The following is a 21,350-nucleotide window of genomic DNA, read 5'->3' on the forward strand; positions in this document are numbered from 1 at the left end:
AAAAGAACAAAGAGGAGGGGGAGGAGGAGGAGGAGGAGAAGGAGGAGAAGGAGAAGAAGGAGAAGAAGACAGTCCTAATAAGCTATGATGTCTAAAAACCACAAAAATGACCAGCATGGCACAATAGCTCTAGGGGTGAAGTAGTGGTATGCATACCTTGGCTGTAACCAATAGCTCCCTAATTGGGATTAAGACTGGCTCAACACAAGGGAAACTATGCCTTATACTGGCAACCTAGCCAATCATTCAGATCTAGTGAAGCCATAGGTCTTTGAAGAGAGTCTACAACGACCAGGCTACAAAACCAGCATAATCCCCAATACAGTCTAAGTATTTGTCCTTATGCCTACAGATAAGTGTGGTCCTCACCCTCATCAAGGAAAAGTCTCTTTTCCACAAACAGATGGAGACCATTACAGAAAATCACAATCTATCAAATGCAGCGTTGTGGAGCCCAGCCACTGTAGATACATCTACAAACTGTAAGAGTGAGGACATTTGCTGTGAGATTGTCTCTTAGTAATGTCAGAAGCTATATCCATAAAATCTCACCAACGTGATTGCCTAAATGTTAGCTGAACCAGGACAACAGTAGATATGCTAAAGTGGATGAGGGAAGCCTTACCGAAAATTCTATAGGCAACTGAGAGAATCTAGAAGCAGGAGATGTTATCTTTCCTTGGAAAGAGCCCACCAACTGGCTGTCCAGTGCCAAACGGTCAGCCATAGAAACATACATAGCAACTGAGAGAATCTAGAAGCAGGAGATGTGATCTTTCCTTGGAAGGAGCCCACCAACTGGCTGTCCAGTGCCAAACGGTCAGCCATAGAAACATACATACAAGTAACACTGAACACACCATGCAGGTTGTATTTAGAAATATGTATGTATGTATGTATGTATGTATGTATGTATGTATGTATGTATGTATGCATGTAGCAAGCATAACGTGGAATATTTAATTAAAGAGAGATCATAAACCCAGGGTCTGGGAGTAAAAGCCCTTTGTGAACACAGTCCTGTCCTTCACTCACTTCTTTTTCTTTCAAAATGACAGATGCCACTCTGTACTTTGCCAAGGACTTCTTTTTGGAGGGACTGTGACCATCTGCAAGAAGGCAGTAGCATCCATGGAGCAGTGCAGCGAGGCAGCAGGCAAATCATGGCAGATAAGCCCTACGAAGGCACTGGAGACACGCTTCCCATCCCTAACGAACAGGGAGTCCTGACTTTACCATGGAAACCCCGCCATTGTCGTCAGATACTTCCCCACTCAGGCTCTCAACTTTGCCTTCAAAAGTAAATACAAGCAGATTTTCCTGGGTGGTGTGGACAAGTGGACTCAGTTTCGGCACTACTTTGCAGGGAACCTGGCATAATGTGGTGTCACTGGGGCCACGTCCTTGTGCTTTGTGAACCATCCTGATTTTCCCAGTACCAGTCTAACAGCTGATGTGGGCAAAGCTGGAGTTGAAAGGGAATTCAAAGTCCTTGGTGACTGTCTGGTTAAGATCTATAAATCTGATGGGATTAAGGGCCTGTGCCAAGTCTGTAATGTGTCAGTACAGGACATTATCATCGACCGAGACACCTGCTTTGATATCTATGACACTGCAAAGGAAATGTTTGAAGATCCCCAAAACACACAGTCTTCGTTGGCTGAATGATTGCATGTTCTGTCCTGCTGTTGCTGCCCTGACTTCTGGTCACTTTGACACAGTCTGATGCCTTATTGACATGGTCTGAGGCCTTGTGATGATGCAGTCAGGATGCCAAAGAACTGGTATCATGTATACAGGCCCCTGGGTCTGCTTTCAGGAGCTGGCTTGTGATTAAGGAAACAAGGCTTTCCCTCCCCCACCAAGGGTGCGTGGGTCTGACGTTCTCAGAGGCATGGGTAGTCCCTTACTGGTCTTATCCGATGAGATCAAGAAGTTCACATAATAATATTCTAGGTGTTCTCCTTTAGAACAGGCATGTTATATATCATATGTTGAACACTATGGACAGATTGTCTGTACTTGTCTGTTCTATCAATGGCAACTATCTACCAGTTAGGAACATAGGAACCAATCATCATCTCACCAGTTTTCTCTTAAAACCATTTCCATAATGATAGTAATGATGGAACTCAATTCTATTTTTTGTTTCAGTCACTCATGATAATAAAAATGGAAAAAAAGTCTTAAAAGAGGCCATGCAAACATTTTTAAAAGCAACCCTGAGGGTTATTTGTGAGAGTTTGAAAGGAAAAAAGGAAGAGAGAAATGACATCATTATAGTATAATCTGAAAAATAGATAATTTAAAGGAGAGGCCCTTAAACACAGATCACTCTCAGTGAAATTATCAGTTCCTAGTATTTTGTCCTGTGCTGCCATTGACTGACAAAAAGGGAACTCAGAGGGTTTTGCCTCCCTAGCCACATCCGGGTAAAAAAGTGTTGACCGTTAGTTCACACACACAGTTCCGAGATTACGCAGGAAGTGTTAGGAGCCCAGGGAAACCTGGGTTGTGTCCACAGGCACATACAGAACATTTCTTAAAGAAATTCTGGAAAACTAAGGGCTCTTATATAACTACAGAGAGAAGTCAATAAAAGAAATATGTGTTTGTGATAAGGGGGAAAACAGAACAACATAACAAAGCATGCATTTATTATTATTATTATTATTCAGGCCAACAATATCAGTGAAAACTAAAAGGAATCATGGCCACATATCTCTTTCCATCCCTATTTAGTATTAGAATAGAGTAATAACTCTTGGTGAAATCAAGAAACTGGACGTCTGCCTGGGATTTTCCTCAGTACTCACATCATTTTGGTTATATCTTATTATTGAAACAGGCAGTGTTTATGTTTTTCTTCATAATATTTAGTTTTATAAAGTGCATTGTGTGACCACATTATACTGTGCACTGTGAGATCCTTTTCTCCTACAATCCTATCCAAAGCACGATGGGGTTGACTTGCGGGTTTTGCCTGTTTCAGGGAAGGGTTTGTACGCGGCTCAGGCTGACCTCACCTTCTGTAGCCTAAAGTAGCCTATAAGCTCTTAATCTACAATCAGAACATTGTCTTAAATTGCATAGTGTTTTTTCTTAGTTTCAGAAAAAAATATATAATGTATTATGTACATTTGATCCTATCCTCTCTGTCTAGCGGGGCAATATATTCTTCTGCCTTTTTAGATCTTGTGTTTCTTTCATATGAGGAGTCAGTGCCCAAACTCCATGATAAAAAATAACCATCTAACCAAATATCAGTAGTTCTTTTGGCCCCAGTGCTACATATGATCAAGAAATCACCCTAAGACCTAGAACAAATTCTGCAAGGAATTTGTAGAAAAAGTTGAATTCATTCTTCTTTAGGTACATTATACTCTAGGATTATATTATGTAGAGTTAATTTTTAAATACTATGTGAAGTATCCTGTGTGGAAGTCCCAGCGTGAGTTTGTGTGACCCAGACTCTTTTCCCACAATGATAAGATATAATCTCATTTAATGGCAAAACAATTGTTTGAAATTTGATACTATAACCCAAACATGGGGGAGGAGTATGTTTAGGGTTCAGGGTAAACACTAATGATTGTCTTTCTTCTTGGGGATTTTGAGTTTTAGAATGTCATACCTTAGAGCTATAGTACATCCTTTGTACACTTAGTAGAGCTATAGTACATTCTTTGTACACTTAGAAGATGCTATCTTACAGAGAAGCAAAAGGAAGTCAATAAAGTTGAGACACAGTTGAAGAAAGCACCTAACACTATGGTGTACCAGCAAGCAAAAATCATGTTTCTAAGAAGGACACAGGGCAGCCTTAGTGGCTTGCTACAAATCTCTCTACATCCAGGGGTCAAATCACTATGAGGATTTCTACCCCCTTTCATAGCAGAAAGCTTAAAATTAACATTAGGATTTGAGAGACTTAAAAATTCATAGCTTATTAGGGACCTGCAGTGGAAATGTTGGTCATAAAGGATGTTCTGTGAATATATAATTTATGGATTTTTTCTAGTATCTACTCAGTCACTGAATGCTACAATGATCAGGTTTTGTAAAATTGCCTTCAGTGCATTATATACTGCATCTCTCGAGAGGGGGCATATACCCTCTATGGTATATATCTCTTCAGAGTGGGAATGTAAATTTCTAGTCTCCACCTTGTTGTTATATTCTGAAGATCTATTGCTATAATGAATATGGCTTGATAAATCACATGAAAATAACAGAGGCACACGGTATGTCCTGTTCAGCATTGCAACTTTACTAGCTCACAGTCTGTTTCTGGGGAAGTAAGGAAATATACCTAAACACCTACCCCATACCAAAGCTGAAAAATCACCTTCATTATTTCTCTACAGTGTTCCTGGAGAAGAGTTCTTTGTTTAAAGATGTCCAGTGGTTTATAAGAGTGATACTTAGGAATAGAGAATTAAGGAAGCAGAGAAGGGATTAGTTTTGACCACTGTGTTGGATAAATGAATGCTTTAAAATAGTACTAACCACAATACACAGTGAAGAGTGAGAGAACACGTCACTTTCTGTGACATACTGAGATTGTTATAAATGAGAAAATATGATGATTATCTCTAGAACTGTGGTCCTCAATCTTCCTGATGCTGTGACTCTTTAATACAGTTCCTCATGCTGTAGTGACTCCCCAAACATAAAATTATTTTCATCACTACTTCATAACTGTAACCTTTTCTACTATTATGTATTGTAATGTGGACATCTGTGTTTTCCAATGTTCTTAGATGACCTCTGAGAAAATGTCATTTGACCCCCTAAATGGGTCACAGCCCACAGGTTGAGAAACACTTCTCTAGAATAATGCTATGTAGGTGATTTTTGGATAACAAAACAAAACTTGTGCAATAAGTGACAGTCGATCAGCAGTATGTGTATCAGAAGAGAATGTATGTGGTTAACGCTATGAATCGTATCAAAGTACCACTGAAAATGTGTTGGCAGGCTAGGAAAAAGCATAGTGTTTAGGGAGTCACAAATGACAGCTACAATATCCAATATATATAAAGAACTCAAGACATTGGACTCCAGAAAACCAAATAGCCCTATTAAAAAATGGGGTACAGAGCTAAACAAAGAATTCTCAACTGAGGAATACCGAATGGCTGAGAAGCAACTAAAAAAATGTTCAACATCCTTAATAATCAGGGAAATACAAATCAAAACAACCCTAAGATTCCACTTCAAACCAGTCAGAATGGCTAAGATCAAAAACTCTGGTGACAGCAGATGCTGGCAAGGATGTGGAGAAAGAGGAACACTCCTCCATTGTTGGTGGGATTGCAAGCTTGTACAACCACTCTAGAAATCAGTTTGGCGGTTCCTCAGAAAATTGGACATAGTACTATTGGAGGATCCAGCAATACCTCTCCTGGGCATATACCTAGAAGATGCTGCAACTTGTAATAAGGACACATGCTCCACTATGTTCATAGCAGCCTTATTTATAATAGCCAGAAGCTGGAAAGAACCCAGATGTCCCTCAACAGAGGAACAGATACAGAAAATGTGGTACATTTACACAATGGAGTACTACTCAGCAATTAAAAACAATGAATTTATGAAATTCCTAGGCAAATGGATGGATCTGGAGGGTATCATCCTGAGTGAGGTAACCCAATCACAAAAGGACACATATGATATGCACTAACTAAAATGTGGATATTAGCCCAGAAGCTCAGAATACCTAAGATATAATTTGCAAAACACCTGAAACTCAAGAAGAAGGAAGACCAAAGTGTGGATACTTTGTCCCTCCTTAGAACAACATACCCATGGAAGGAGTTACAAAGACAAAGTTCAGAGCAGAGACTGAATGAGCGACCATCCAGAAACTGCCCCACCTGGGGATCCACCCCATAAATAACTATCAAACCCAGACACTATTTTTTTTAAGATTTTGTTTATTTATTATATGTGAGTACACTGTAGCTGTCTTCAGACACCTCAGAAGAGGGTGTCAGATCTTGTTAAGATGGTTGTGAGCCACCATGTGGTTGCTGGGATTTGAACTCAGGACCTTTGGAAGAGCAGTTGGTGCTCTTAACCACTAATCCATATCTCCAGCCCCAAACCCAGACACTATTGCAGATGACAAAAAGAGCTTGCTGACTCCTGAGAGGCTGTGCCAGTGCCTGACAAATACAGAGGCAGATCCTTGAAGCCAACCATTGGACGGAGCACAGGATCCTGAATGAAGGAGCTAAAGAAAGCACCCAAGGAGCTGAAGGAGTTTGCAGCACCATAGGAGGAACAATATGAACTAACCAGTACCCCCAGAGCTCCCTGGGACTAAACCACCAGTCAAAGAAAATACATGGAGGGACTAACACTTCTAGCTGCCTATATAGCAGAGGATGGCCTAGTTGGTCATCAATGGGAGGAAAGACCCTTGGTCCTATGAAGGTTCTATGCCCCAGTATAGGGGACTGCCAGGACAGGAAGCAGGAGTGGGTAGGTTGGGGAACAGGGGGAGGGGGGAGAGGATAGGGGATTTTTGGAGGAGAAACTAGGAAAGGGAATGACATTTGAAATGTAAATAAAGAAAATATCTAATAAAAATAAAAATTAATGATAGCTGCATCTACAATTTAGAATAAGTTGATATTAGATTCTGTGTTCAGAAGCAGGAGTTTAAACATGGAAAGTAGTCAGCTAAAGCCAACATTTAAAACATTGTGGTATCTTCAATAAGATTATTACAGTGGAGGGAGAAGTATACCTTGAATATTCCATCAACTAAATGTAATAAATTTTAACACATTAAGGGAAATACATCATCATTTATCTTTCTTATTTTCCCTTTTCTGTGCCAGAGGACAAGAACACATACAGGTACAGACAGCGCTTTAACGTAGGGCATTTTCTCCTTTATTACATGTTTATTACATACTGGAAAATGGTACCAGACTTCATTTTCCCAGAATTGAGCTAAGACAGTGAGTTTAATTTCTCTCTCCAAGTGGTCATAAATCTCAAATGGAAGTGGAAGCCAAGCATAGTGCACCGTTGTTTGCTCTAACCAGATAAGTTTGTTTCTTACTTCTCTATTTCATGTTTGAGGAGTTCATTTTAACTTTGTTTTAACTACTAGAGATAGTAGTTGTTGCTGTTCCATTTTATGGAACTGAAAGTATAAGTAAGTCTAAATGACTTATTCTAAAAATAAGTGGGGGACTATTTTTCATGGTGACAACTTCAGAAGACAGATTTTAAAATAAAGTACTGTCCACTAAATAAAGTCAACATCAACAGTATAAATAAGAATTAAATTGGTGAATTAAAAATTTTTTATAACAATAAGAAAAATTCATGATCTCATTGTGAGACTTTGGGAATAAAATATTTACCTTGTCTGGTATAAAATTTGTTATACTTTAAATAAAAACAAATAAATATTTTTATTTAAATAAAAAAATAAATACGGTAGTTTTAAATTTTCTCTCTGGTTATCTGCAACAGGGGTTAAGCCTACAAAGCCTCAAGCATACACAAAGTAGGCAACTGAGGCAAGCTGGGAGTGGGAGAGAAAGCCCTCCCAAAGGAAGAGCACACCAACTGGTCTTCTAGTGCCAGGTCAGCCCTGAAACATACATACAAGTAAATTATATGAACTAGAAGGGTTATACATATACATATATAATATTTTCATATATATATAATATATTATTTATATATTATCATTATATATATATTTATTACACATATACATATACAATTAGTGAGATAAGAGGCCATGAATTTGAAGGAAGGTGGAGAGATATGTATGGGGGGTGGGTTAGAAGAAGGAAAAGGATGGAAGACATGTAATTAAATTATAATATCAAAAATAAAATTTAAAATATTTTGAAAAATATGACTCAACTGTTTTAACTGAATAATCAACACTATTTTTCCTTTCTAAAATTTGGTTTCATGGCCCATCACATCAACTTTCATTACAAATGACAAACCAATTTATCATATTCCTCAAAATTTATTACTTCTGACCCTTAGTGGACTTTAAAGTTCAGATATTTGGGAAGTTGTTTTTAATATTATTCAATAATCAAGTTCTAAGTTTGCTCAGAAACTCTGGGATAATTTCCATGTGATTACTGAGAGATTGTATACTCTTTTCTAGTCATGTTTACATCTGAAAATGAACAAAAAATTGTTAAATGTTTTGGAAGGAAAATTAAGACAATGTTAATATTAATCAGTAAAAGCGCATTTCTTGGATCATAACGTATAATGGGTGCACACTATTTATTGAAATATTAATAGGATATAGACTTAAAAATACATTTTACTTATGTATATACATATACATACATATACATTTTTACTTCTCTTTCATTTTTAGGATTTAATCATTAGTCAGGTCAAATCTTGTTTAATATCACAGATGGACTATTCAATTTAATAATATTATAATTTGTTAGTAACATAGTTTATTTGAAGACATTTATGACAGTAGTTATAAAAGAAAAGTTGAACCTGGGATAAAACCAAAGTAATTACAAGTTATTTTTCATTTAATTTACCTAATTTTGCTTTACTCTTTCCTATATGACAGCTTAAATATGTCCTGACATGATAGGTATACAGATGTCAGTGTACAGATACTTCTAAATACTTGCTATGTGTGTGCACCAAGTCAACTAAAAACCATAGAAAATAGCTGTAACCCCCAAAATACCAAAATAAGGACATCTCTCAGAGTGACACGATTATGTTCACCCTAAGAAGTTTACATCTCAAAAGCAAATTTACATCTCAGATATAGGATGGATGGAATAGACCTTAGCTTCCAGTGGCACTAGCTGATATCTTAGTTTAAGTGAGAGGTTTAGAGCATTTCTAGAAAAAGCTCCTATGTGTCAATTTTAGTAGTCATTTGAAAGAGATATGAGAAAAGAAAGACACCTCCCCCCCCCCACACACACAGTAATCTGTACACAGGGAACAAAAATTACAATGAGAGCAATGACTGTTCTGTCAGTGTGTCAAACTCTCTCCACCTACACTCAAAATAAGCAGTTTCTCCCAGTGGAGGAGGGAGAAACTTACACAGGTAATTTTGCCACAGATCTGCCGATTAATGAGATAGTTTAGCAAGAAAAGCCAAGGAACTTTCAGGAGTATTTATGGTTGTAAGTCTAACTTTTAACTTCTAAAAAATGTACTCTTTAAGTTTCTCCTGCTCATAAGCTGTTTTGAGAGAGATCTGTAACAAATTCAGAGCAGAGAGGCACAGGCTTCTTAGCTTGTGTTATTCACGTGCTTTTCATACAACCATATGGCATTTTTCCAACAGTAATAATGCCATATCTTTTACACATCAACGATTTGTTATAAGATGCTTAATGCCATCATCACTTTGTTCATAAGTCATAATCTTTACTTAGAGTCAAGAGATCAAATTGCTTATTTACTAAAATTAGTAAAAGTAGCTCTTTAAGTCCTTACAAGGACTTAAAGAGTAAGTAGAGACCATGTAAATTTGATTAGAAGCAATAAAGAACAGTTAGTCTAGCTATCAATTCTAAACAGAAAAAAAAAGTAATTGAAAAGACTGAGTTATGTCTTAGGAAACTTGAGTTCATCCTTAGGAATAGCTGAAAACCAGCACAGGGTAATGCATTTTAAAACTCCGGCCATACTCCAGAGTTTCTCATGGAAAGGCTTTGGGATGATCCTGGAAATAACACAACAGATGAAAATGCACTTCTTGCTCAGCAGCCATCTTCCTAGAATAACAATTAGCTTTCTCAGGACAAGACTCCTTTCAGAGACAGATCACAAAATGACACATTAAAATTATTACTATAAAGCCGGGCAGTGGTGTCACATGCCTTTAATCCCAGCACTTGCGAGGCAGAGGCAGGAGGATTTCTGAGTTTGAGGCCTACAGAGTGAGTTCCAGGACAGCCAGGGCTACACAGAGAAACCCTGTCTCGAAAAACAAACAAACAAACAAACAAACAAACAAACAAACAAAAAGATTATTACCATAGGGCTAGAGAGATGGCTCATTGGTTAAGAGCACTGACTGCTCTTCCAAAGGTCCTGAGTTCAATTCTCAGCAACCACATGGTGTTTCATAACCATCTGTAATGGGATCTGCCCTCTTCTAGTGTGTCAAAGACAACTACAGTGAATATATATATATATATATATATATATATATATATATATATATAATATTTTAAAAGGTTATTACTATAATGCAAGGAAGGTTATAAAAAAAAAGCAATTCCAGTGCTGAATTGTCTAGTTTGCATTAGTAGCACCTTCTCATAGATGGAGTATACAGCCCATCCAAGAGAGCCTAACCGTTGCTTCCAAGGACCCCAAGAATCCTTGAACTTAGCTCTTTTAAATATCTTATTCCCCAGGAATGACATGGAGATTATGGCTTAGAAGACCTAGTATGTCCTTAGCATTCACATTAATACATTTTAAAGCAACTTCATATTTGGGATGAGTGATAAGTTCTCCACTATTTTTGTCCTGGTTTTACATAATAATCTTCTGTGTTATGTCATATAATTTCTGATTTTGTTGCATTTTTTAGATTTTCATCCCTGAGAAAACAAATAATAGAACCATAGGCAAATTTGTTTGTTTGTTTGTTTGTTTATTCACATTACATCTTGATCTCAGTCCCCATCTCTCTTCTTCTTCCAGCCCCACCCTTACAAACCTCTCCCTCCATTACCCCTTCTGTTCTCCTCAGAGAAGAGAAAGTCCCCCTTGTATACCACCCCACCCTGGGACACCCAGTCACATCGTCTTCCACTGAGACCCAACTAGGTAATCCAGTTAGGAGAAGGGGATCCAATAGCATGCAACTGAGTCTGAGACAACCTCCACTCCAATTGTGAGGGGACCCTCATGAAGACCAAGCTGAACACTTGCTATAAATGTGTAGGAGGGCTATGTCCAGCCCCTGTATGCTCTTCAATTGGTGTTTCAGTCCCCGTGAGCCCACATGAACCCAGGTTAGTTGACTTTGTAGGAATTCTTGTGGTGTCCTTGACCCATTCAGCTCGCTCAATCCCACTATTCCACAAGGCTTCCTGAGCACTGTCTGATGTTTGGCTGTGGGGCTCTGGATCTATTTCTGCCGGCTGCTGGATGAAGCCTCTCAGGAGAGACTTGTGTAGGCTCCTGTCTGCAAGTATAGAGAGTATCACTAATAGTGTCAGGGACTGGCTGTCTTGCACAGGATGTGTTTCAAGTAGGGCCAGTCATTGGCTGGCCATTCTCTCAATCTTTGTTCCATCTATATTCCTGCCCATCTTGTAGGCAGGAAAAATTTGGGGTTGAAGGTTTTGTGCATGGGTCCCCTCCCTCCACTGGAAGTCAGACCTGACTATAGAAGTTGGCAAGGTTAGTCTATGTCTGAGTCTCACCTCGGATCACTACTATAGACTCCTTATAACACCCCCATCCAGGTCTCCAGTTAGTTGCAGAGATGCACCCCCCCCCCATTGATTGTCATTCTTACTTGAAGTACTCTCCCACACCCCCACTCCCCACATCTGATCCCCAAATTTGTTCCCCTTTTCACCCCCTCTCCCTCCCTCCATCCACCTCCAATGATTATTTTGCTTTTCCTTCTTGAGTGAGATTCATGCATCCTCCCTTAGGTGCTTCTTATTATTTAGTTTCTTTGGGTCTATGAATTGTAGTATTGTTATCTTGTACTTAATGGCTAATGCCCTCTTACAACTGAGCACATACTAAGCCTGTCTTTCTGGCTTTACCTCACTAAGGAAGATATTCAAAAATCTGCTCATTTTCCTGAAAATTTCATAATGTTTTTGTTTTCAATAACCGAATGGTATTCCATTCTGTAGATGTACCACATTCTCTTTATCCACTTTTCAGTTGAGGGACATCTGGGTTGTTTCCAGTTTCTCTTCTATTCCATTAAGAATATAGATGCTATAAACATTGTTGAGCAAGTATCCTTGTGGCACAGTGGGGCAACTTTTAGGTATATGCCCAGGAGTGATATACCAGAGTCTTGGGTAGAACTATTCCCAAGTTTTTGATAAACTGCCAAGCAGCTTTCCAAAGCAGTTGCACCAGTTTGTACTCTAACCAGCAATGGAGGGGTATTCCCCTTGCTGCATGTCCTCCTCAGCACATGCTATCACTTGAGTTTTTGCTCTTTGAGATTCTAATGGGATTTCCAGAGAGGTTGGACCAGCTTGCAGTTCCACCAGCAGTGAAGGAGTGGTCCTCTTTCTCCACAACCTCGCCAGCATCTGAATTTTTTTATCTTAGCCATTCTGACTGGTGTGAGGTGGAATCTCAGCGTTGTTTTGATTTGCATTTCCCTGATAATTAAGGATGTTGAACATTTTTTCAGGTGCTCCCCAGTAATTCCGTTTACCTCAGTTGAGAATTCTTTGTTTAGCTCTGTACCCCATTTTTTAATAGGGTTATTTGATTTTCTGGAGTGATGGTGAACATTTCATTAGGTGCTTCTCGACCATTTGAGATTTCTCTGTTGAAAATACTCTGTTTAGCTCAGTATCTCCTTTTAAAATTGGGTTATTTGGTTTGTTGGTGTCTAATTTCTTGAATTCTTTATATATTTTGGAACTTACTCTTCTGTCTGATGTAGAGTTGTGAAGTCTTTTCCCTATCTTTAGGTTGCCATTTTGTCCTATTAAGAGTGTCCTTGGCTTTACAAAACCTTTTCAGTTTCATGAGATCCCATTTATTAATTGTTGATCTTAGTGCCTGAGCTATTGATGTTCTGTTCAGGAACTTTTCTCCTATGCCACTGAGCTTAAGGCAGTGCCCACTTTCTCTTCTATTAGGTTTAGTGTGTCTGGTTGAGATTTTTGATCCACCTGGACGTGAGTTTTGTGCAAGGTAATAGATATGGATATATTTGCATTCTGAATGCAGACATCCAGTTAGACTCTCACCATTTGTTGAAGATGCTTTCTTTTTTTTTTTTCATTGTGTGGTTTTTGGCTTCTTTGTCAAATATTAAGTGTCCATAGGTGTGTGGGTATATTTTGGGTCTTCAATTTGATTCCGCTGATCCACCTGTCTATTTCTATAGCAATACCATGCGGTTCTTGTTACTATTGCTCTATAGTATAACTTAAGTTCAGAGTGATACCTCCAGAAGTTATTTTACTGTTCAGGATTGTTTTACCTATCTTGGGTCTTTTGTTTTTCCATATGAAGTTGAGAATTGTTCTGTCAAGGTCTGTAAAGAATTATGTTGGAATTTTGATGGGGATTTCATTGACTCTGTAGATTGTTTTTGGTAAGATGGCCATTTTCACCATGTTAATCCTACTGATCCATAAGCATGGAAGATCTTTCCATCTTTTGATATCTTCTTCAATTTATTTCTTCAGAGACTTGAAGTTCTTGTCAAACACATCTTTCACTTGCTTGGTTAGAGTTAAGCCAAATTTTATATTATTTGTGGCTATTGTAAAGGGTGTTGTGTCCCTAATTTCTTTCTCAGCCCATTTATCATTTGTACAAAGAAGGGCTACTGATTTTTTTAATTTGACTTTGTATTTACCCACTTTCAGCTGTAGGAATTCTCTGGTAGAACTTTTGGAGTCACTTGTATATACTATCATATCATCTGCAAATAATGATTCTTTTATTTCTTCCTTTTCAATTATTATCCCCTTGATCTCTTTTAGTTGTCTTACTGCTCTATCTAGAACTTCAAGTACTATGTGGAATAGATAGAAAGAGAATGGGGAGTCTTGTCTTGTCCCTAATTTTAGTGGAATTGCTTAAATTTCTCTCCATTTAATTTGATGTTGGTTATTGGCTTACCATATTTTCCTTTTATTATATTTATGTATGTACCTTGTGTCCCTGATCTCTCCAAGACTTTAACATAAACAAGTATTGGATTTTGTCAAAGGCTTATTAAGTATCTAATGAGAAGATTATATAATTTTTCTTTGTTTGTTTATATGGTGGATTGTGTTGTTGGATTTTCCTATGTTGAATCATCCCTACATCTCTGGGATAAAGTCTACTTGATTTTGGTGAATTACGTGTTTTATGTGATCTTTAATTTGGTTTGCAAATACTTTTTGAGTATTTTTGCATCAATATTCATAAGGTAAAATTGCTCTTAAATTCTCTTTCTTTGTTGAGTCTTTGTGTGAGTTAGATATCAGGGTTACTGTGACCTCATAGAATGAGTCTGGAAATGTTCTTTTTGTTTTTATTTTGTGGAATAGTCTGAGGAGTATTGGTATCAGCTCTTCTTTCAAAGTCTAGTAGAATTCCATCCGGCTCTCAGTTGTATTTGATTTTTTTTTTTTTTTTTTTTTTTTTGGTTTGGGTTTTGGTTTTGGTTTAGGTTTTTTTGGTTGGGCAACTTTTAATGACTGCTTCTATTTCCTTAGGGACTTTGTTAAGTGGTATCTATCTAGAAAATCATCCCTTTCATTTAGATTTTCCAGTTTTGTGGAGTACAGTTTTTTGAAGTAAGATCTAATGATTCTTTGGATTTCCTTAGTTTCTTTTGTTATTTCTCCTGTTCATTTCTGATTTTGATAATTTGGATACTGTCTTTCCGCCTTATAGTTTTATTCTAGGTCTCTGGGCTACTCAGACTCTGGTTCCTAACCACCTGGGCAGTATCAGGGGTGGACTGCCTCTCATGGCAAGAGTCTTAAGCTAGGCTAGTCATTGATTGGCCACTCCCCCAAATTCTGCCCCGTTGCAAAAAGAGGCAAGCCTCCCATAGATAGCAATCATGCCTGTCATATCAAGTTGCTGTAAGACTAAGCACTGCCTCTTTGATTAAGGCTAGAAGAGGCAACTTAGTAGAAAGAAAGAGTTCCAGAAACATGCAACAGAGTCAGGGACAGCCCCTGCTCCCACTGTAAAGAGTTCCAAGTGAAGACCAAACTACACAACTGAAACATGTTTGCAGAGAAACTAGGTCACTCCCTGGTTCCCAGTACAGTCTCTATGAGCCCCTATTTACCCAGATTAGTTTATCCTGTGGGCTTCTTTGTGGTGACTTTAGCCCTCTGGCTCCGTTAGTCCTTCCTTCCTCTCTTTTAAATTCTCCAAGTTCCATCTAAAGTTTTACTGAGGGTCTCTGCATCTCTTTCTATCAGTTGCTGGGTGAAGCCTCTCTGATAACAATTAGGCTAGACACAAATCTATACTCTATGACGATAACATAATTTCATTAGAAATCATTTCCTTTAACTTTGTTCTTTCTTTTCTATTTGTCTTTGGTTCTATCCTAGGTCTCTGGGCTACTGAGCCTCTGGTTCCTGACCACCCGGGCACTCTCAGGGGTGGACTGCCTCTCATGACAACAGTCTTAAGCTAGGCTAGTCATCGATTAGCCACTCCCTCAATTTCTGCCCCATCTTTACCCTTGTATCTCCTGTGGGTAGGACAAATTGTGGGTTGAAGGTTTTATGCCTGGATTGGTATCCCAATCCCTTTACTGAAGATTTCCCTGGTTACGGGAGATGGCCTGTTCAGGCTCTCTATTCCCCTTTGCTATGAGTCTCAGGTAAGGTTTCCCACTTAGATTCCTAAGAATTTCCATTGCCATGGGTTTCTAGGTTGTCCCAGAGATACCTCTAATACCAATTGTCTCTCCCAGTACTCCTTCCTCTATCCTCTCCCAACCTAATCCCTCCTGTTCCTATCTTCACTTCCCACCCCTTCCAGTCCCCGCCCCTCATCCACACACAATCTCTATTTGCCATTCAAATAAAAATAATGAAAAACAAAAACAGCCTTGAGATGTTAAAATACTTGAGCCACTGCCATTGTCCTATCTTCCTCCTATTTGTAGATCTGGATGTGAGCTCTCAGCTGTTCCTACTATCATGCCTTTGCTCTGCTATCATGCCTCTGTAACTGCAAGACCAATTCAATGCTTTAACTTATAAAATTAAATAAAATACAATCTAAAAGGAAACCAGCCAATACAACTAAAAGTGATTTTCTAGACCTGGTATAAATATGGATAAAGCCATTTGTAAAGAAAACTGTGAAATTCATTTTTTGAGAAGAGATATTATATGTGACCTCAGTCTTAGTTATTGTGAAGTTCATCAACTTCAGGAAAAAATAGAAATTCTTTTTCTCTTAATAAACTGGCACTGGAAACTGTCTACCTCTTTGCCTCCTTCTGGTGTCTTCCCATATCTTCCAAGTGCTTTTTTGTTTTCTCTTTAAAACATGTCTAGATTATATTAATTTCTTAGCTAGTCTTTCTTACTTATTTTTGCTAAAAATGCTAGCCCCTTTATTTTTCCACAGTTCAATCTGTAAGACAAACTCTCTTGAGGTACTACTCTGAGAAATTGCAGTTCTGCATGGACCTGTCTAGCTTACAACTTTCAATGTTTCTATATTTTCCATAATATCTTACACACACACACACACACACACACACACATACAAGAGGCTTTTAATATCTGTCCTTTTACATATCTTGCTTGTATCTGGTACATAATTACTTTTCATAATATACTTCTTTACAGATGAATTATGTTGACATTGGGAAAATCAAATGAACATGAAGTACATTAGCTTCAGTCCCTTCCCTTCTTTGGCTGGTCTGTCTTTGCCAAACTTCTATGAGCATATCTTTGACCTTTTTTTTCTTCCCAAACATTTCTCCTAGAATATAAAACAGGACTGTGAAAATGTTTTTGTGTCCACACATCTTTCATAAGAGAATGACATTTAAAGCTTTGCACATTGAGAAGTCTTTAGTCACACCCAGTGATATCAGCCAGGCTCACCTCTGACATCAGTGAGTTTACTCCAGTTCATTTGCACATGCCTGGATCAGTCCATGGGAAGTAAGTGTAGGCACTTTTGGTCAGAGCAAATACACAAGACCAAAAGTTCAAATCAGTTAACATAATCTACATCCCAATCCATGAATTAGGTCTTTCCTCAGTAAAGTTGGAGTTTCCTTTATTAAACCCTAAGGGGGATAGGCTTACTGTGGTAAACTCCTCACTGTTATTTATCAGAGCAATCAGACTCCAATTTGTAGCTCTTATTTAAACAAAAACAATGCTTAATAACATACCACAGGCCTTTCTTCTAACTATTCATAAATGTAAACTAGAATTTAATTTTGAATATCCAGTTGTGGTTGAAAAATATAAAATCTCTATTTTTATTGGAAAAGCTTCTCCCTTTTCAGGAATGAATTACTTAATTTGTAAGTTTAATATTTGGATACAAGAACTTTTTAATAAAATAAAAAAACGCATCAGTAGATTTAGTCTCCACTTGTTACTTTGGTTCATCTTTCTCCCAGTTTCCATTGCTCCTGACCTGGGGATCTCACAGATTTTCCAAGTAAATTTGTTAAAAACTAGCACAGAATTGGTTTCTGGACGCCGATTTCCCATGTGCTTAGTCTGATAATTCTGATGGCCCCTTCCCACTGATCTGACTCAGCCTCCACAAGTTCCCTTTCCAATTTCACTTCGCATGTCCTCGTTACCCCTACCCCCGCCTCCTTAAAACATTTCCCCCACCCTCCTAGTGTCTGTTTGGCCCCATTAACTATATCCCACTCACCTCCAAGTAACTGCACATTTATACAAACTCTCTTTGTTTGTGGATTTTGTTGTTGTTGTTGGCATTTTTACTCTTTATGCCTGTGTTTCTATGACCCCCTTGAGTCACATATCAGATGTTTACATTACAAGATGTAACAGTAGCAAAACTACAGTTATGAAGTAGCAATGGCATAACTTTGTGGCTGGGGTCACCACCATATGAGAAGCTCTATTAAAGGGCCTCAGCGTTAGCGAGGCAAGAACCACTGATTCATGTGTTTCATTCTCTCATTATTACTGGAAGATTGGACCTAAGGTTTTATCTTGAGTTTTATTTATTTATTTTTTATTCTCTAAACACCTTCATGATATTTATAGTTCTTGCTTATTAAAATTATACTTCTTTATTTGTGTGCATGTGTGGTTAAATGTATGCCACAGGGCGTGTGTGGAGGCCACAAGGCAACTTGCTAAGTATTTTCTTCCACAATAATGGGTCCTGGGGATTTAACTGAAGTTGTTAGGTATGACGGCCAGCTCGCTTACCCTCTTAACTATCTCACTGGCTATTCATTCATTCATTCATTCATTTCTGTTCAATAACCAGGATCTTTTATAATTCTTAAACCTGACTACCTCATAGCAATTTTTATGGCCCTGCCTTCACTTTCGCCTTTCCCTGGTTTTAGATTCAACTGTGACTAGCATGTTTCCTTCAGATTTTATATTTTAAGATCTCCAAAGAAATTTGATTGGTCCAACTCCTTGCATGGCATCAGCACATGTTATAAACCTATCCAAGTTCATAAACCAGATGTTCTGAGGTCCAGTGAGCTGTAGATGTTGAAATCATCATGAGATTAAATTATACCAGTGAGCATCCTGAAAAATGTTACAAACAAAGGAAGCTCTGAAACTTCGGGGGGGGGTGTATTTATTTTATTTACTAGGGTTACTGCATATCAACAAAAAATTAGATTTTAGATGTCTGATACCCCGTAATCTAATTATTTTTAATTATTATGTAACGATTATGGACCAGGTACTATTCTCCATGTCCTATAGATCTGAAGTGGAGATCTTGTGGAGAAAATAACAACAAAAGTTATACAAACGACTGTGCTAAGTGCTATGATTACGGTGCTGGTAAGTGTTATGGTAAAGAATAAGACAAATCAAAAGGACTGAAAACCACAGTGTTTGTCTACAGTAACTGGATGAGTTGTTGTTTCATGTGATGCTGTCAAGGTTGTGGTCTTTGGAAAGATGCCGTTTGAATAGAGCTATGTAGCAAACATTCTTTCAGCTAGTTACCCCTGGCTATTCTCAAAGTAGTATCCCCATTCTAGGCTTTAAATATACTGAAGACTGTAAGTAGTTGGCATTGTTTATTATCTTTGTTTTCATTTTTGTGTTTTGTTTTTATGAGACCAAGGGATGAGAATATTGGCAAGAATCTCCTTTTTCAGATAATAATGCATCCCTTTCTGAGGCATAGGAAGTCTGGATTGTTAGTTCCAGGAATTGGGAGATCATAGTAGGTGACTAGGGCACGTGAGAGATTCGGATTAATATTCTTAGGACAAAAGTTCTAGAAAGATCCTTGCTTTTTTTTTTTTTCAAATTTGGGACACAGCAAGATGGCATTGCCTATGATCCAGAAACCAAGTTTGCTGGTACCTTTGTCTTGGTAACTCTAAGGAGTATTAGCTTACAGACAGTCTAAAATGCATGTGTTTTTCAAGCCATGTTGCTTTAGCATGCTTTATATATGCAAAAACATCCTTTTCTCATGCATAATTCATAACTCTAAACAGCAATAATCCCTGTAAAATGCATGGCAGAATGATGGTAATTATTATTACTCTGCACATAATTTATTTAAGTTTTGTCAAGTAATAAACACATCAAATGTTTTTTATTTGTCTTAGCTTTCCTTTGCGTGTATTTTTAAAATCTGGCTGCAATAGCATGATTGCTAAGCAACAGAGAGAAAAATCTCTCAAAACGTATATCCATGAATTTCCCTCAAGAGAGGAAAAGGCAGTATTTGCTGCCCTGCTTAGGGAGGGAAAGGAAGGGGATGGGAAATCAAATTAGCCTCTATGCAGCTGTATTTTGGTATTCAAGGCCACACCTGGACAGGGTAACCATCCTCTGATTATAAGCCTTCAGCAAATAGGAAAAGTTGCTGCCTGAAAAAGCAAACTGGGTCCTTAGGGATTCCTTGGGGCTGTTTCAGCATCTAACAGATGTACTAGATTAAGCTTTAGATTTTAAAATAGCATGGAGCATGGAGAGGTACTATAAGTCTTCCAGTGGAAAATTCTCACAGTAAAATTCAGTGTTTAAAATGTACTTAGAAACAGGAATACAGTCTCTAGAAACATGTTCAGTCTCTTCATTTTTATCCTAAAGTATAATTATTTGATGCCTATGTATGTATGTATGTATGTATATTCATTCTGCTTACAAAATGTTTATTCTAAGATTTTGAACATTTATAGCCTCAGAAGAGGATATACACATATTCATTTCATATCTGAATCATTAAGTGGAAAACATGATAATTATCTGCCTCATATATCTAAAATAAACACTGAGGCAAGATTTTGCTGAAAGAACCCTGATATAGCTGTCTCTTGTGAGGCTATGCCAGTGTCTGGTAAATACAGAAGTGGATGCTCAGAGTCAGCTATTGGATGGAACACAGGGCCCCCAATGGAGGAGCTAGAGAAAGTACCCAAGGAGCTGAAGGGGTCTGCAACCCTATAGGTGGAACAACAATATGAACTAACCAGTAACCCCAGAGCTCGTGTCTCTGTCTGCATATGTAGCAGAAGATGGCCTAGTCAGCCATCATTGGGAAGAGAGTCCCCTTGGTCTTGCAAACTTTATATGCCCCAGTACAGGGGAATGCCAGGGCCAAGAAGTAGAAGTGGGTGGGTAAGGGAGCAGGGTTGGGGGGGGAGGGTATAGGGGACTTTCAGGATAGCATTTGAAATGTAAATGAAGAAAATATCTAATAAAAATTGAAATAAAATAAAATAAAAACTGAGACAAAATGTAACACTATAATGAGTGTGTGTATGTGTAAACTCACATACTTGCATGCATACATGTATACACACACACACACACACACTCACACACTGTCTTGGCTTTCTTAACATAATCAGTCTCAATAGAGTACTAAAATGTTCTTCATATTTTATCATTTAAACAAAACTGCTACATATTGTTGTAAATGTCACTCTTATTTCCTTAGGTAATGGGATGAGGTGAGAGCTGTACCCAAGTTGTGTGAATACACAGTTTTGGCTAATCTCAGAGTTTCTTTCTCTGTTCTAACTATCCCTAGGCAGTGGCCTGGAAGCTTCTAGCCTCCATAGAAGCTAAATATTCCAAGCTGACTGATCCAATCCAGCTTCTCTTGGCTTCTGACTGAATTGCCCTGCTCGGCCTCATATTAAATTTGGCAATATGTTCTAATCTTCTGCCTCCTTCTCATTCTCTGGCTTATCCTGTCTTCACCTGTATCTAGCTTATTCTTTCATCCACCTGTCTCTGTAAAACTGTCCTTGTAAAACTACCATACACATATACCACACACCTTGCCATTCTTAAGCAGCCCCTCCTTCCAGTGCTCATCTCATGTGAGTTGGGCATATCCTATCTCTGAATTATTCTGTCAAATCTTTCTCTGATTCATCACTTTGTCTTCTCCTCAATTAGACATCACTTTCAACTATGGCTGTT

At 38.1% G+C, this 21,350-nt stretch overlaps 1 pseudogene; it reads left to right on the forward strand.

The window, feature by feature from the left end:
* Positions 1–1,058: 1,058 nt before the first annotated feature.
* On the forward strand, positions 1,059–1,945 carry LOC110317918 (annotated as a pseudogene).
* Positions 1,946–21,350: the final 19,405 nt, after the last annotated feature.

The sequence above is a fragment of the Mus pahari genome, chromosome 3 (genome assembly GCF_900095145.1).
Source record: "Mus pahari chromosome 3, PAHARI_EIJ_v1.1, whole genome shotgun sequence".
In the NCBI taxonomy this organism is placed as follows: domain Eukaryota; kingdom Metazoa; phylum Chordata; class Mammalia; order Rodentia; family Muridae; genus Mus; species Mus pahari.